We start from the raw sequence: 16,127 nt of genomic DNA, 5'->3' as shown, positions 1-16,127 counted from the left end.
CCCAAGAACAAGACTCTAAATGCCAGATGGAATTAACCTAATGGTCCATGGATCCAAGATTCAGTCTCCAACTTTGGGACAAAAGGATAATTTGTAGAAGATGATAGTGGCTTGCCTCTTTGTCTTTAAGGAAGTAGTAAGGCATAGCAGGAGGACACGCTGTTCCACACTAGACAAACCTGAGTTCAGTCAACTCTACTTCTTATTAACTATGTGATGAGGTTACCTAACTCTCTGGACCCTCAGCTTCCTTTTTGGTAAAATGGAGACAGTAATGTCTCTTTCCATAGTCAACGTAGGGCATAAATGAGATGCAACAGACATACTGCCTGGTACATGGTGAGCCTCAATTACTTCATCAGAACTTAGAGACAGACACCTTAGAAACCTGTTAGATCCATCTCTTCACTGGTCTCCACATTTCCTCAATCTGTGTTTTGATTTTGTAACATGAATTTATCATCACTCCCTATCTGAAAAAATACTCCATTTGTTTACACTCAGTATTTTATTTGCTTTAAAAGTTCATTTTCAAACTTTCAGAAAAGAACCCTGATTAGAGTCCCCAAAAGTTCTTAAGTTCATGCTCACTTGATCTCCATCCTCTATAATTTCATTGTCTTCAATCATTCCTCCTTTAAATCTTCATGTTTACATATTAAAGTCCTAATTTAGGGGTTAGAAATTGTTGAAAAATTTTGGACCAAGCTTCCTCCTGATCTTTTAAGGAACTGGGTAGTGCTGACTGGCCAAACTTCCTGGATAACTTCACAAACAGGAACTGGGGTGTAAAACACATACACACAACCTGTCCTAAAAGCAGGGGTGAGAAGGGCGGTTTATACGTTAGCCACTGAGTTGAATAACTCATGCCATTTCACCCAAACTGCAGGAAGACGTGTCTGTCTTGCTTAACATTGTGTTTCTGGTGTCTAGCACAGTGATTATCACATGGCAGCTGCTTAAGAAATGTTTGTTGATGGAATGAATGAATGAATGGGCAAATGGATGCCATTAAGAATCCCATGTGTATGCTTTGGTAATGTACTGTATGTTACAAATGCCTGGTTATATCAGTTAGTAATGCTTTCAGCTGCCAAGTCAAAATACTCAGAATACTACCCAATATTGGCTTAAATAAATGAGGTATTTTCCCCCCTACAGTTTGGAGAAAAGTTGTTGCAGGTATGTTGGCTCAGCGGCCCTATGATGTCAGGTTTAGAGTCTCTGAGAGTCTCTTGGACTTTTCTGGCTGGCAAGATTGTTGGAGGAGTCCCAAGCATCATGTCCTCGCATGACCATGTTCAAGAACAGATGTAGCCAATGGTACAGGGCAGAGAGCTTCTCTGAGTACCCTGTCTCTTATCAGAGAGGAAAATATTCCACAGGAGACCCCTAGGGAATTGCCCCTTATACTCCATTGGTCAGAACTGAGTTTCCTGCTCACTCCTAGGCCAGAAACTAGAACCACTTTCCCTGAGATCATTGGATCTCCAACTAATATCTAAATAGGGATTCTGTGAGCAAGGAAAAAGAAATAGGATGAAAATGGCTTTTGCTATCCTCAAAATTACTGTAGTATCAGAACCATTTTCAGGGCTTGTTAAAACTCAGTGTTTTGTTGATATTCCTTGGCTATAAGTAGACATAAAATTGGTGCTTTTAGTTACCACTGATAGAGCTGAATGGAAAATTAAGGCAATTTTAATTAATTTGTTAATGTTAATTACATAATTTAATTAAAATGCTGTGTATAATTCAAAGAAAAGGAACTAATAATCCTTCAGATTTTTCATCAGTACCTGTGATATTGCTAGTATTTCTGAAGAAGTGTATTTCAATGGCTTTTTGCCTTCATAAAGGGAATGAAATCTATTCCAACAAATAGAAATAAATTAAGATCTGAACTGATTCTGAAAACTTGTCTTTTATTGTGAGCATAAGAATATCTTGAGTTTGTGTTTGCCCTACTAATCAGTGACCACGAGAATAAAATCATGAATCAAAAGGTGAAAAATTCAAACAGTTTTCTAGTATCGTAGAAGCTTTAGATACTATATCTAGTATACAGTATCATAGAAGTCCTCAAAAAAGTGGAATCCAACCTTTTGAAATTTAATTTAGTTAAACTGTTTATGAAAATACAAGCTTGGTCTCAAAATACTGTTTTCAGTTTAAACCAAAAAGTACAGAGTTTTAGAAATTAGTAGTCCATGTAGTAGCTATGACTTAATAGGGTTTTACTGCTTTGTGAGATTCTCCAGACTATTATTACTAGTGAGAAAAATGTTGCATAGTTTTCAGATACACTGTTTTAGGTGATAGGTATCAAACATCAAAAATACTAAAAATTGCCTGTGTTATAGTAAGATGTCTCAGAGTAAGATGTCTCCTCAGGAAAAAAAAAACCCACCTGTTTCCAGTAATTTTTAATGAGTGTTAAAGATTATAAATTGGATAAAAGGATAAAAAAACTTAATTTGTTAATTTCCCATTATAACTGTGCTTCCAAATGTATCTGTATTTAAATTTTATTAAAAACAGACATATATCAGAGTAAGCCTGGCTATCGAACCAAAACACTCATCTCATCTCTACCTTTTAAAAAAAATAGCCAATTCAAGGTTATTTACTTTTAAATGTTATATGCTGTAAAAGGCAACTACTAAAAATATCTTCAGTTATTCATCAGTAGACCTTCCACACTTTTTACACTATGTGCCAGGCAAAAAGGAGGTAGTAATATAAGTCATCATCAACCATTGACTTGTTTTACCACTCCAGTACATACTAAGCATGCACTAGATATGAACGTTAAGATATGAAAGTTATCAGAAACTTTTCAGATATGAAAGTTAAGTTTACAAAATATAAGATTTTCGTGGATGGGCTTCCCTGGTGGCGCAGTGGTTGGGAGTCCGCCTGCCGATGCAGGGGACACGGGTTCGTGCCCCGGTCCGGGAGGATCCCACATGCCGCAGAGCGGCTAGGCCCGTGAGCCATGGCCGCTGAGCCTGCGCGTCCGGAGCCTGTGCTCCGCAACGGGAGAGGCCACAGCAGTGAGAGGCCCGCGTACCACAAAAAAAAAAAAAAAAAAAAAAGATTTTCATGGTAAGACTGGAACAATTCCACAGAATACAGGATGGGTGGCACTCCTATAGTTTCCTAGCAAGTAGATTATATAAAATCTGAAAAATTTCAAATTTGGTTCTTTTCTCTTTTATCTGTTTACTCATTCTTTTTTTAGAACTTATTTTTCACACTACAACGTAATGGGTGTTAGATCCTTGTAAGAACGTAAGAGAATGTCATTTCTGAACCTGTGCTTATAAAATGACGTCTATCTCAATCAACTTGTCAACTGAGCTTTAAAATCCCTGGCTGGCAGTGGGTGGGTTCATTTGTTTATTTTTGGTTGGTGAATTTTTCTTTATATAGTTTTTAAGTAAGGCACAAACCCAAGGAACAGGTCCCATTGCATGTGAGCATTTATAAATGGGATCTGAGGATCATGATTGCTATGGGTTGAACTGTCGTCCTGCCCCGCACCACCCCCCCCTGCAAAATTCCTATGTTGAAGTGCTAATCCCCAGTACCTCAAAATGTGACCTTTTTTGGAATAGGGTTATTGCAAATGTAATTAAGATGAGGTCATACTGGAGTAGAGTAGGCCCTTAATCCAATATAACTGGTATCCTTATAAAAAGGGTAAATTTGGACATAGACACACAAGAAGAAGAATGCCACCTGAGGCATCTACAAACCAAGGAACACCAAAGATTGCTAGCAAACCACCAGAAGCTGGGACAGAGGCATGGAACAGAGTCTCCTTCACAGCCTTCAGAAGGCCGCAACCCTGTTGACATTTTGATTTCAGACTTCTAACCTCCAGAACTCTGAGACAAACAAATTTCTGCTGTTCTAAGCTACCCAGTTTGTGGTATTTTGCTGCAGCAATCCTAGCAAGCGAATACAATACGTAATCATAATTAATTAGAAACATCTGAGGCTGTCTTAGGGGTGGAAAGGCTGTTGAGGGAGATTACACCCTCCTTGGAAAGGAGTTGCCCCTGCTCAGGGGAGGAAGGAAGGAAGGAAGGGAAGAAGGGAGGGAGGGAGGGAGGGAAGAAGGGAAGGAAGGCGGGAAGGAGGGAAGGAGGGAAGGAAGGAAGGAAGGAAGGAAGGAGGGAGGGAGGGAAGGAAGGAAGGAAGGAAGGAAGGAAGGAAGGAAGGAAGGAAGGAAGGAAGGAAAAGAGAGATTGATTGTCAGCACCATCTAAGGAAAAGAGAACTACCTGACTGGTAGCCCAAGAAAGATCACAATAGTAGATATGAGAATCATTTGCCTTTGCCACATTTACTCAAAAAATCCTTTAAAGCCATCCAATTCACTTTCCTTTCACTTAATTCTCACCACATAATCTAGAATTTACTAATTTAATATCACAGATCACATAGTGCTGGACAGAGGGAGTAATAGGGAGTATTCTTTTCCCTAGAAAGGATATGCCTCTCTGCAAATTAAAACAGTGGTAGAAACCAGCATCTCTTGAGTTTAGCAAATATAACCTACTTATAATAATAAACAATAATAATAGGTAACACTGAGCACTTGCTATGTACCTGACACTCCTCTAAACACTTTACATATACTAATTCATTTAATTCTCACAGTAAACCGTGAAGTAAGCATGATTATTATACCCATCTTACAGACTAGGAAATTGAGGTTTAGATCTCTTGGGGAGCATTTTACTAAATTTCTAGACCTGAGCGCTAAGAAACTAAACGCTTGACCAGTAATGATCCCCTAATATGCTCTACCTTCTTATACCTGGCTTGAAATAGACATTCTCACCAATCATATCACCACACAGGTAGTACCTGCACAATCTCAGCAACTCTGTACACAGTTCAGTTCTCTCTTGAGAATTAAGATAGCAAAAAAGAAATGCAGGGTTTCCCTGGTGGCGCGGTGGTTGAGAGTCCGCCTGCCGATGCAGGGGACACGGGTTTGTGCCCCGGTCCGGGAGGATCCCACATGCCGCGGAGCGGCTGGGCCCGCGAGCCATGGCCGCTGAGCCTGCGCGTCCGGAGCCTGTGCTCTGCAATGGGAGAGGCCACAACAGTAAGAGGCCCGTGTACCGCAAAAAAAAAAAAAAAAGAAATGCAAACAGAATCTATTATATCTTCTCAGATCACCTATGGGTGAGTGATTCTCCAAGCTGTCATCTACCTAGCATCCACAGAGTACAGATAGTATGGAATAGCTTAACTATTCAGGGTGCACAGATTTTGTGCAATTTTGTGCTCACACTATTATATTACTGGGTTAGAAGCAGTGTTGTATACCCAAGATATCAGCTTTGCAAGGGTGAATTTCTTTTGCAAGTGCTACATATTTGGATTGCAAGTAATTAAAACTCACCACACAGTGTAATAAGAGTTTTCATGCATCCCTTGGAACCACTGTAATTCCACAGAATGTATGACTAAAAGTTAAATTAGAGGTGCCTGCTTCTCTTTTATAATCCTCCTGATCTTTAATAGATGAACTGAAAATAAACACCAACAAAGTGTAAGCACAGAACAATTTCCTATGGTTAACTTTTATCTTTGACCAACAAGACATTTAAATTTTGTTACTCCAGTCAGAAGAAGATTTTTTAGGAGCTAAGACTATGGAATGGGGCCTCGAGTATTCCATTATATTATCAATGTTAAAGAAATAAACATAAATTAATCAAAACAGAGAGCAATGAAACAAGAGGTAAACTGAGGAAAAACGTGAGGCATGGCTTGCCAATCTCACTATAAAGAGTAGTTTTTACCTCATAAACCCTGAGGCAACCAAAGAACCTAGGAGAAGAAAGAAGAGGAGCTGGTGCTTACACTGAGGTGGAGCGGAGGGGAGCGGAGAGCTGCTGCCACAGGTCCTGAGCAGCGCTGCGGAGGGCCATCCTTGCTGCCTGTGGACACTCAGGCAGCTCCTACTTGATGGCAGGCATTCTCCAGGTTCTGAAATACAGAAGTGAATAGAGTAGACAAGCTCTATACCCCCATGAAGCTTACATCCACTATGACAAACTCAGGGTTTGGGATGCTGATCCCTTATACTTCCCGAGAAGAAAAGTGTGGAGGGGTGGATACAGATAGAGAACTAACATCTACTGAGCACACACTACGTATGAGGCTCTGGACTGTACCCTCAGTCCAGAAAAATCCCGATCTCCTGCCTACTTTGGATCCTAAATAGAAAAGACTACACTATGGACTATAATCAGTAGTCTATTTAATTAACAATCATAGAAATACTTAGAATCTTCAAACTGAGGCCGTCTGGGCACATGGAAGACATTCAATACTTTTTTTTTTTTGCGGTACGCGGGCCTCTCACTGTTGTGGCCTCTCCCATTGTGGAGCACAGGCTCCGGACGCACAGGCCCAGCGGCCATGGCTCACAGGCCCAGCCGCTCTGCGGCATGTGGGATCCTCCCAGACCGGGGCACGAACCCGCGTCCCCTGCATCGGCAGCGGACTCTCAACCACTGCGCCACCAGGGAAGCCCTCAATAAATACTTTTAGAATGAATGCATGATTAATCATAATTTCTAAAACTGTCAAATACTCAGCTTCGTTATTACTATTGATATTTATTGTATGACAAGAAGTGATCTGAAACTGTATAAAAGACAGTTTGTCTTTCCCTCTTAAAGGGAACAATACCTAGATATTGCCTAAATAAAGAAAACACTTAGAGAATTTAAAGTAGTCCAAGGGGCTATTTTAAGCAAACACTTCAGTTTCTTACATCCATGAGAATTCCTTATAAACAAACAACATGAAGTCACAAGAGGTACTTCACCTGAGCAGCATCAGTTATCACAGCATAGATTCCAGGGGTGGCTAGCTGCCCCTTATCTTCAAAACGAATGATGTTGAGAATCTAAGAAATAAACAATGGGGATTGTTCTCCTTTCTGAACTCAAAGGATATACACTTTGAAGAGACATAAAGGGGAAGAATTTCATTTGCTTAGTGAAAACAAATGAAATTGTCCAGTGTATTTATTTGCCTTCTCACGGGAATAAGTGAGCCATGTCTAGACAGGCACAGTATAGAGAAAAGTTTGCTCACTGGTTAGATAATTTCAATGGAAGAAATTTAATACTGAGGAAAAGGGCTTCCCTGGTGGCTCAGTTGTTGGGAGTCCGCCTGCCGATGCAGGGGACACGGGTTCGTGCCCCGATCTGGGAGGATCCCACATGCTGCGGAGCGTCTGGGCCCGAGAGCCATGGCCGCTCAGCCTGTGCGTCCGGAGCCTGTGCTCCACAACGGGAGAGGGCACAACAGTGAGAGGCCTGCGTACCGCAAAAAAAAATAAATAAATACTGAGGAAAAGAAATATAGTTGCAAAATCCTCTGTTCAAACATGAAGAATACTCAAATATAGCATAAATTTGTGATTAAAGAATATGAATAGATGTTAACTGTTCCTATTTTTGATAGTAGTACACATTTTTTCTTTCCACAGCTTCATGATACTATATTGCTGCTTAATTGCTTCCTCAGTAGTCTTCTTTACAGCCTACCAAAAACTAAGGGAAAAAATTTTAATTACCACTATTTAGAGTAAAAATTTTGATTAACCTTCCTAACAAACATGGAAGGGGGAACCAACAGCAAGTCATCTGGATGGGAGTGGAGGAAATCATCTCTGCTTAGGCTGATGTTTCTTTAGACCAAGTGAAGATGTTGGTCATCCTGAACATGAGGTAGAAAGCAAGGAAATAAGCAAAAGCCCATGTCATGAAAAGTGGGCAATTTCTGTATGTTAGGAGTCATAGCTTCATGGTAAAGCTTTATTATTTTATCTGAATTGTTGCAGATTTTCAGCAAGAAATATTCACAATAAAATATAAGTTCAAAACACATTCCAGAGACATGTGTAACTATATAATCATCTCTCTTAATTATCCCTGCTAATAGGAAACAAAGTGGTAAAGATCACCCCAAATATCTTTGTTTGAACACTACTTTTCTGTGGATTTAATGGGGTTTGAGGTATAACTGACATACATTTTACTAGTTTCAGGTGTACAACATAATGATTTGATATTTGTATATATTGTGAAATGATCACCACAATAAATCTATTTAACATCCATCACCATATATACTTACAGAATTTTTTTCTTGAGGTGATAACTTTTAAGATCTACTCTCTTCAGAACTTTTAAATATGCAGTAGAGTATTATTAACTACAGCCACCATGCTGTATATTATGACTTACTTATTTTATAACTGGAAGTTTGTATATTTTGATTCCCTTCACCCCTGCCTGTAGCAGCTACCAATCTATTCCAAATATCTCTTTAAAAGCCATATTAATTGGGCTATGAATATAGTATAGTATCAACATATAATATGAAAAGTTGATGAGCAATAAGAATTACTACCTTGGGATTGTTGCTTGTTGCTGTTTCTCTCATTCTTTTGAGAAGTTTATGCCCAGTGTGAATGGAAACTAAAGAGACATAATGCATCCTTAGGAATGAATTTGGGTCTGAGGGAATATGAAAGTTGAGAAGTTTCCATTTCTAGGGTCTCTTTCACTCTCAACATTTAGGAATCTGTGTCTGGAAGACAAAGAAGTTAACAGGTGATCACTGGATTACTTATTACACAGAAAAGTGAAAAGAAGTTTTCTAAGAACCTTTGATCTTCAAAGTCAGAAGCAAAAATAAAATAAATTTATGAGAGGAAGCCAACCGGGGGAGCACACCAGTGGCAAGTACAAACTGGCTCAAGAGCAGAGGAACATTTGTATTTCAATGAAAAGAAGAAAAGAAAGTTTAAAAGAAAGGTGATAGTATATTTGATCTGCCAATAATTTAATATTTGAAAACTTCCAAAAGGGCATTTCTATATATTCACATCAAAAAAAGTCATGGTCTCACCCAAATATCCATGCACAATTGTATTTTTATGTACAATACACAAATAGTCTAAACAAGTCTAGCTCTAAAACATATTTCTCAGGTATATTTCATGACAAATTCCCAGGCTGAAGGCCAGGGTAAAACCGAGGAGGCCACTGCCCCTGCCACGATAATCATGTGAGTGGCTGCAAGATGATCAGGTGAACACAGAACGTCTATGAACTTCTTGTAGGCAGAACTAGATATTATTCATCTTTAGAAACTCAGCACCTACTACAGTGCTTGATACACAGTCACTACTGGATCAATGTTGGCTGATTAATTAATAAATGCATACCTTATAGGTGAACAATCATAGGCAGATACCTGGATTGGGAATAAGTCACCGACTGAAATTCAAATTATGTTGGCAACTTGTTCTGTGAACTTTCATGAGTCAGCTTCTCTCCATTCAGTTATCTAGGAAAGAGGCTGCCTATTGGAATGTTTAATGTATCGAATATGCATTGAAGTCTTCATATAAAAGTACCAAATTACTCTTTATTAACTAAAGAACTCATTCTTTGTACTTACCAAAGTGCTTTTAATCTTGAAAGCACTTCCAGTAATGGCAAATTACTCCTAATATTTTTCTAAAACCTTGACACATTTTAAGGACTAAAAATATATCTATAGCTCTCATTTGGAATTATTACTTTACCCAGTTCCAGATGGCTTCACTGTAATAATTTTTAAAGCCTTTCTCTGGTCTCTTACCTTTTTCAGAATTAATAAAATATTTTCATCAAAAGGACTTCTAGATAAAAAGGAATAATGTAGAGGCCCTTACACTCACTATTAAGTTCAAGGTCAATAAGACTTTAACTCTGTTCATTGTATCCAGATTTAGATAAATCTGAAGAAACCTTTTGCCATTATCCAGAGATTCTCAATCTCTGGACCATTACTAGCCCTGGCGACATAGGTCAATTCTAGTACTTAGGTGGCTCAGAATCACCAGGGGACATCCACACTCAATGAAACAAACCTGAGTCCTCGGGAATCACTGAACTCATTCAGTTCTTCTAGCACCTGAGAAGTCAGGGGGGGTCCATCAACAGGACACACTCAAGGACCCCTTGTACTTCTGCTGCTCAAATACAGGCCAGTCTTGGCTACTGGTACTTCAGCCATTTCCAGGCATCCCGCTGAGGGTCGTTTGTTACGATAGCACACTGAGGTCCAGTTTCACAACTGGTGCAAATCTACCTGTCTTCAGTGCTGAAAAGAGGAAAAATGTTAAGAGAAAACCAAAAAAAGCAGAAAGCAGGAACCAATAACAGATTCAAAAAATGGTTATGTCTAACAGGCCCTTTACATGTAAATATATTAGTATTGTCTTCCCAGCTCTGTATTTAACATAAAACAATGATCATTTTGAAAATGAAACACCTATATTTAAAGCATATAACATGAGGACATTAGCTGGAAAAGAAAAAAGTTGACAGGAACTTTTGTTGGAAATTTGAAAAGGACTAAATATAGATCTTCATAACTGTTGTAAAAATATTTAAAATTGTATGATTGACAAAAACAAAAATCAACCTCTCTTTTCCTTCTCTCTGTCTCATACATCAAAATTAATAAATTCCCCCCAAAGTATAAATTATTTCAAAATACAGACTATTTGTAAACTTCTATTTACAAATAAAATACTGAATACATGTTTTGTTATGTTGTTTATTGTTTATTGATTAAAATGCACTTTGCTGGATTAAAATTTTATTTTGTTACACATACATTAATTTAGGGAAAAAAGAGATGAATGCTTTACCTCCTCTAATTATTGCTTCTTCTTTCTTAGCCTTCCAAAGGAGGGAAACATAAAGGATGAAACTTAACAAGATCAAATGCAAAAATAGCCTGTACTTCATCAAAATCGCTTATGAATACCACATTTATGAATATTTATGTGAATGTTCATAGGAAGCTATGTTTTCCTTGTGATTCCTTAGAACATTTCCAGAACTATTTTTTGTTTTATAGATATTCAATTAATATTGATTAAACACCTTCAATCAACATAATATGAATTTTTCCTAAACTTCGATTAACTTATCCCAAATAAATTAATAAACTTTAAAGTGTTTTTGAAAAGTACATGGTTCTTATACAAAAATAATTTACCTCAATAAATAACAGTGGAGTGACGTCTATAGGTAGGATATATATCAGCAATACAGAGATAACAAGAGTGACTAAACACAGATTACCATCCATGACAGTTATTCTTGGTTCCCAACCCCCTTATTCTTTACCACAAAGACAAAAAAAGCTAAAGACTCATTTTCCCAAAGTCCCTTACAAGGAGATGTAGCCATGTGACACAGTTCTGGCCAATGAAATGTAAGGAGTCTGTAGGGTGTGTTTAGGAAATTATTCCTTTTCTAATATAAGGAAAGCCAGATATGGCTAGCAGCTGCCCTTCCCCTCCTTCCTGCACTGAAAGCTGAAGTAATGGCTGGAGCTGTGGCAGCCATCTTGGAATCAAATGGGGAAGAATAAGAAAATCACAGTGATGCTGGTGCTGACATCACTGAGATGCTGACATATTGCCCTCAGCCACCTCCTCCCAGATTTTGTGTCATGTGAGAGAAATAAAACCCTATCTTTTTAAGCCACTATCAGAGTCTCTGTTGCTTAAAATTGAAAGCCTTTGTAACTGATAAAGCATTAATAAAAGTATTTTTTAAGTACACAAATAACGACTAGAGGTTCAAAGAAGGAAATTACATAAAGTAGAAAAATATAGGAAAGGCCTTGAAAAAGACTTGGCATTTGTTAAAAGCATAAGAGGCTGGGATATGAAAGTAGGGTGAATTTCAGGTAAAAATTATGCTATGGGCAAAAGATTTGAGGAAAATGTAAAAATTATTCTTCTTTTATTAAGCCATCTGTTCACAAGGTCATTTTGCCTAGTTTTATTTAAGGCTAAAGATTGATTTATATATTTAATGCTGCCAAATATTAACACATTCTCAATAATACTTGCAATATCACAAAAATAACTGATTTATTTTGGCAATTTGGTGAAAAAATGTCCCCAAAAGTATAAATAATGAAGCATTTTGCAATTTTAAATTCCACATGAACTATTTTAAATGCTTTTTGAGTAACTTATACTTATTAGAGTTTATTTTACATTTATTTTGTTTTTCTTTCTTAACTGTGTTTTTATAAACTAGGGAAACAACATCCTAATCCCATTTAATCATGATAAATTATTATTTATTACAAAAAGAAACTATCAGTAGCCAATGAATCACTGCATTCTTCATAAACCTGATGATTACATATACATTCTAAAAATAAATACAATAATGAGCTCCTTGCCTCTGCATAGATATGGGCCTCATAATTATAAAACTGTGCAGGCTTCAGGTCAAAGCAGTAGGTCAAAGTTCTGATCCTAACCAATCCAGGACAAAGCTGCTGATTAAAAGAAAAAATTAAATAACAACAAAAATCCTATCCCGGTGCAAGGGAATGCACTTGACAAATTGTTTATTAGATTCAAATGTCTTTGCTCAGCATGGGCAAGTTCATTAAAAGATGAAAATGAAAGCCCGATGAGCTTGTAAAAATGAGAGCTCTCCAAATTTAGTTCAAGGTTGAGGATGATCAATTTGGTTATTTGTTCAGTGTGTAAGAACACTAGATAATTGGTGTTAGAGGGAAAGATTGGTTTTTATTCTCTGAAACAATCTCTATATACATAATTTTGGCATTACTCCAATTTGTACATTGTCATATTTCTGGAAGTATGCTTAATTATGCAATAGTAATAACTATGGATGCTTTGTGAGAAGACATCAAGACCAAAAAGTCTGTTGTGTATCGGTCTTCCCAAGCAAATTAAATAATCTTAATAAGTTATTTTAGTACAAGTTAAATATTAAGATGAGTTATATAAGACAAATAAACTGATGCATAATGGCCTCTAAGACAGATATGTATTTTTTAAGTTCTGAAGAGTTCAAAACAGAGATGACATTAAACATGCTAACATAAACTCCTTGTGCAGAGTAAAGCTGCAAAATGTTATGTGAAATTATTTTTAATAAATCAAACTATTTTTATACTGAAGTACTAAAAGGGTACCTGCTGGAAAGATGCTCAATTTTACTATGTTAACTAATGGGAATATAAAATAATTTAAACAAGAAAATAGCTACGTATTTGTCATTTTAATTCATATTTATTTTAAAATCCTTAATCCTGGAACATATACAGATGTGTATATATGTGTGTATGCACATATGTATGTGTGTATGCATGTATTGGTTTTATTGTCCATTCATAGCTTCAGAGACCTGATCTATTTGCAGCTAAAACACATTGGTCTTGGGATCTGACTCTCAATAGTATCCTAGGGTCAAAGACTAACTTATTTTACTTTTAAAACATGTTTAAGCTTCTGAAGATTATCTGTATTTGCTTGTGTCAGTTACATATTGAATCTTATTCAGCAAACACTGCACAGCTGAGAAAAAGTAGCCCAGACATACAGGACATACATATCGTTCTCAAACCTCCCTGACTGCCAAACTTAACTACCACCAGAAACACCCTATTTTTAACAAAACCAAGGAATCATAGTTTGTTTCTTTCAAACTTTCTTTACCAACAAAAACAAATGGTCCATGTTCTGAAGAGAAGCTGGCAAACCTCCCAACAAGGCAGCCAGCAGCAAGAGAGTATCCTGTCCCCATGAAAGAAGCAGGGGGTTTTCTGTCCACCCCAGGCTGACAGGTATGGGGAAGGCCAGGCAGAGCCAGACAGAGCAGATCCAAAATCTATGCATGCCCATCTCTCTCTCTCTCTCTCTCTCCCTCTCCCTTTCTCCCACTCTTTCTTTTCTAAGTGGCCATCTATCTTTAGTAATCTGGACCATGAGGTAAAACTGATTTCAGTATACATGAGGGAAAACCTAGTAAATTAATGAATTCTATTTTGATACCTAAAGAGTTTACCCAGACATTTCTAAGCTTTCCTCATCAACTGCAAACATTACTTTTCTGTTTTATTTCTCTCAACCTAAGGATGCTAATCTTTCACATACCATCACTTTTGGCGGGGATGGGGAGATTTCCATTATCACTGCCTCCTTGGCGAGAAGTCCACACTCTGAAGTCCAGCCTTCTTCTTTCCTTTCTTTTCAGTAGACTTTATTTTTTAGAGCAGTTTTAGGTTCACAGCAAAATTAAGCAGAAGGTATAAAGATTTCCCATATACCTCCTGCCCTCACACATGCATAGTGGTCCCCATTATCTACATTCCCCACCACAGTGGTACATTTGTTATAACTGATGAACCTACATTAATACATTATCACCTAAAGTCCATAGTTTATATTAGGGTTCACTCTCGGTGTTGTACATTCTATGGATTTGGACAAATGTATAATGACATTTTAATCCTCAGAAACTGTACAAGTTATTCTCCATTACAGAGAGAAATTTTTATAAATATATATATTTTTTAAGAACTAATTCTTAAAGCCAAGTTATCATAATCAAATTGCTTCACCTCTTGGTGGATTCACAAAACTTCACATTGCTGTTGCCAATAACCTGTTTTCTTTCTTTTTTTCTTTCATAATTGAGATTTTATTGGTTGTTTTGAGGATCAGTACACAGACATTTCAATTTGTACACAATTCTCAACATACGTACCAAAAATCTAAAAAATCATGCAGTTGTGATTCTTTTCTGAACAGTTATTCCAGTGACTTTCCAGCTTAAAATTTAGGGGCAAATTTTCCTTCACAGGATATCAAGTACCAATATCTTCAAATATTGATATGCTGTTACATCGTAAGTTCCACTAATTCACATTTAATATCATATACACTACATACTCAAATTGTCAATCGTTCACAGCACATTAACAGTTACTAGAAGAACAGGACTACCACGACCAAAGATGTTACAGAGTGCACAAAATTCTGCCCAGGAGAGCCAAGATCAAGGGGTGAGTGGTTTGCTTTAGGAAACAATTCTACCAAAAACCACATCGGAAGAGAAGTAATTTAAAGTGTTTAAGACATTAAGTGCACCACTGACTCCAAACTGCCATTTAGTATGCTTTGTATTATAGGATAGAAAAGCTACCCTCCATCTGTGGAATGTTAAGCTGACACCCAAAACAATCAAAGCCTCCCATATTCAATATCCCACTATTTTCTGGTTGTACCAAAAAATAAACAACCAGCAAATGATTTCACCTCTTAAAAAAAAGCATTTACACTTAAAAAAATGGAATGAGGTGGGATTCCCTCCTTTTAAAAAATGTTTCTAGAGCTACTAAAAAACCTGCATTTACAAAAGAGTTGATAAAAATATTCCTCTGGACTGTACAAGAAGGGAGACAGGGGCCCCTGATAGGACCAGGTGTGTGATATTAATCAGACTTGGCTTCTTTCTCTCCTGCTTCGTCAGAAGCTGGGCTCTCCTCATTTTTAGTCTCTCCATTTTCTGCAGGTAAGTCGTTTTTAGTCTCTTGGTTAACCACTTCAGCCTGTTTTCCCTTTGCTCCCCTTTTCCCTTTTGTTTGCACTTTTTTGTCGGAAGATTTATCCTTTCCTGCCGCCTTTTTTGGCTTCGTTTTCACTTTTGCAGGAGCCGGTGTAAATGACAACCTCGCCGACCTCCTCTTGGGCTCCTCCTTCGCCGTCCCCTCGGCGCAGCTGACCTTCCTCTGGGGCATCGTGGCGGCGGGGCGGGCGCGTGCCCGGTGCCTGGGGGCCGCGGCGCGCCGAGAGCCTTCGCGAAGCTGGGGGGCTTGGCCGCTGCCGCCCCAATAATCTGTTTTCTAATGCCTCAAATTTTTTTGACAGAGTTAACTGGAAGGCTTAGTATTTATTTGGGATTTTGGTTTTGTTTTGGCTTATTTTGTTTACATTTTTTTAAGCAACAGAATAAAATAGCCGAATTGAAATAATATTCTACTAAATTAATCATTTGTTTGGTTGAATTAATTGACCAATTTTAATCATGACAGTGTTATTAAATACAGTGTAAAGTGCCCTGACTGAAAATTAAACTTGCTCGAAATATGGAAATTTTCGAGCTCGAAATATGGAAAATGTAATTATATGCATTACCTGTATACAGCAAAATTTGCATATCATTAATATACCCTCA

General features: G+C 37.6%; 1 protein-coding gene and 1 pseudogene across 3 annotated transcripts in view; both read right to left on the bottom strand.

Moving 5' to 3' along the window:
* The window catches only part of SLC40A1 (solute carrier family 40 member 1), a 122,656-nt gene that overhangs the window by 35,923 nt on the left and 70,606 nt on the right, over window positions 1-16,127 (bottom strand). For all 3 annotated transcript variants that reach the window (XM_060302155.2, XM_060302156.2, XM_060302154.2), the window contains exons 2-4: window positions 9,971-10,203; window positions 8,461-8,640; window positions 5,893-6,018 (exon numbers count right to left, since the gene is read on the bottom strand). The gene's annotated coding sequence lies outside the window, so the exon portion shown is untranslated. The remainder of the gene's footprint in view (window positions 1-5,892; window positions 6,019-8,460; window positions 8,641-9,970; window positions 10,204-16,127) is intronic.
* LOC132597564 (non-histone chromosomal protein HMG-14 pseudogene) lies at window positions 15,385-15,690 on the bottom strand (annotated as a pseudogene).

This window comes from Globicephala melas, chromosome 7, assembly GCF_963455315.2.
Source record: "Globicephala melas chromosome 7, mGloMel1.2, whole genome shotgun sequence".
Taxonomy (NCBI): Eukaryota; Metazoa; Chordata; class Mammalia; order Artiodactyla; family Delphinidae; genus Globicephala; species Globicephala melas.
The sequence above is the reverse complement of the archived record's forward strand: the minus strand, read 5'-3'. Positions and strand labels throughout refer to the sequence as shown.